Source organism: Oreochromis niloticus, linkage group LG20 (genome assembly GCF_001858045.2).
Source record: "Oreochromis niloticus isolate F11D_XX linkage group LG20, O_niloticus_UMD_NMBU, whole genome shotgun sequence".
NCBI lineage: Eukaryota > Metazoa > Chordata > Actinopteri > Cichliformes > Cichlidae > Oreochromis > Oreochromis niloticus.
Genome location: NC_031984.2, coordinates 32,721,781 through 32,723,436, shown reverse-complemented (window position 1 = coordinate 32,723,436; position 1,656 = coordinate 32,721,781). Strand labels below are relative to the sequence as shown.

The following is a 1,656-nucleotide window of genomic DNA, read 5'->3' as shown; positions in this document are numbered from 1 at the left end:
TTCTGCAAAAAGAATGGGACAAAGTGTCCTAAGATAGAAAGGTGCTTCAACAAAGTACTGAGCAAAGTCTGTGAATACCTGTGTACATGTTACATTTTTGTTTTTCCATTTAATAAATTGGCAAGAATTTCAAGTAAGCTTTTTCACTTTGTCACTATAAGGTATTATGTAGAATTTTGAGGTGAAAAATGAATGGCAGCAATGTGGAGAGAAAACAAACTTTCAATGAGTATCATCAGGTCATGATACACTTTATGAACCCATTTGGTATTACATTTTCTATACTGAAATTATGATGTAAAAAGTATATAATTAATGTTACAATGTGTGTTTATATTATTTTAATATATTCTTCATTTAACACATTTACAAAATATTTATCACTTTTTTAGTCACTAAACAAGTGCTGCAGACATGGTTTTATACACTGCTCAAAAAATGTAATCTACACTTTTATTCAGAGTATAGCATCATGCCAGTTAAACTTCTGGGATATTGATGTGCTGTTCTGTGTCTTCCAGCACAGTTTCAAGAGCATGGAGTTGGTTTCAGGAGACAGATAGAGAGTGGACTCAAACCATCAGTACTAGCAGTGTCTGCTCCTTTGTGGAAGGTTGAACAGGACCACTGCACTATAAAATGATCTCCACTGTTGTGAATGTGTCTGATGAAACAAACAGAAACAGTCTTCAGGAGGGGCCTGTGCTCACCCCCCCCAGCAGCATGGAACCCAACTGGCATTTGCCATAGAATACTAGAATTGGCAGAGCCATCACTCGGTCCCCTGTACTTTTCACAGATGGGAGCAAGTTCATCCTGAGCACATGTGACACACGAGGAAAGGGTCTAGAGAAGTCGTGAAGAATGTTTTGCTGCCCGTAAGATTGTTCAGCATGATGAATTTGGTGGTGCGTCAGGGATGGTCCGGGGAGGTATATCCATAGAGGGAACAGGGAATAGCACCCTGACTGCCATTAGGTATTAGGATGAAATTCTTCGGCCCACTGTCAGAGCCTACACTTGTGCAGTGGGTCCTGGGCAGAGATGGGCAGTAACGAGTTACTTGTAATGCGTTACTGTAATCTGATTACTTTTTTCAAGTAACGAGTAATGTAAGGGATTACTATTGCAAAAACGGTAATTAGATTACCGTTACTTTCCCGTAGGAACGCTGCGTTACTGCGTTACTAAAACCGTGATTTTTTGTGAGAATGTCTCATGACAGCGACGTAAGCGAGTGCCACGTTCATGACAACAGCTGTCTGCAGATCAACAATGGATAATATATCGAGTGCGGGAGAGAGTATGAGCGTGCAACGTTTAAAGCGTGGAAGTACTGACCTTATTTTGAGTTTGATTCCATAAAAAGTGACAAAAACATTAGTGTCCATTGTGCGTGGGAAGAAAACTTCTTTTTACAGCGAAAAAACCCCCTAAACTTCCAAGTAAGCACCGAGTGCGCTACGACGTAATGTGAAACTCACAGAGAAACTCGCGGATTCTTCCACTGACCGCCGCGGCACACCTGCACCAGGGTACACCTCCGCCTACCCCACTCCTGCTTTACAGGTGAAAATAGAGCAACAGGACAGCTAGTCTTTGATTTTATTTATTTTCTACTGTGTTTTACTTTCATCTATTTGAAAGAGTGAGTGT

The 1,656-nt window shown here is 40.8% G+C and overlaps 1 long non-coding RNA gene across 1 annotated transcript; it reads right to left on the bottom strand.

The window, feature by feature from the left end:
* Positions 1–326: 326 nt before the first annotated feature.
* On the bottom strand, positions 327–1,389 carry LOC112843221 (uncharacterized). Its single transcript, XR_003215410.1, has 2 exons — positions 1,342–1,389; positions 327–1,034 (listed from the first exon to the last, which is right to left on the bottom strand). It is a non-coding gene; the product is annotated as an uncharacterized LOC112843221 (long non-coding RNA).
* Positions 1,390–1,656: the final 267 nt, after the last annotated feature.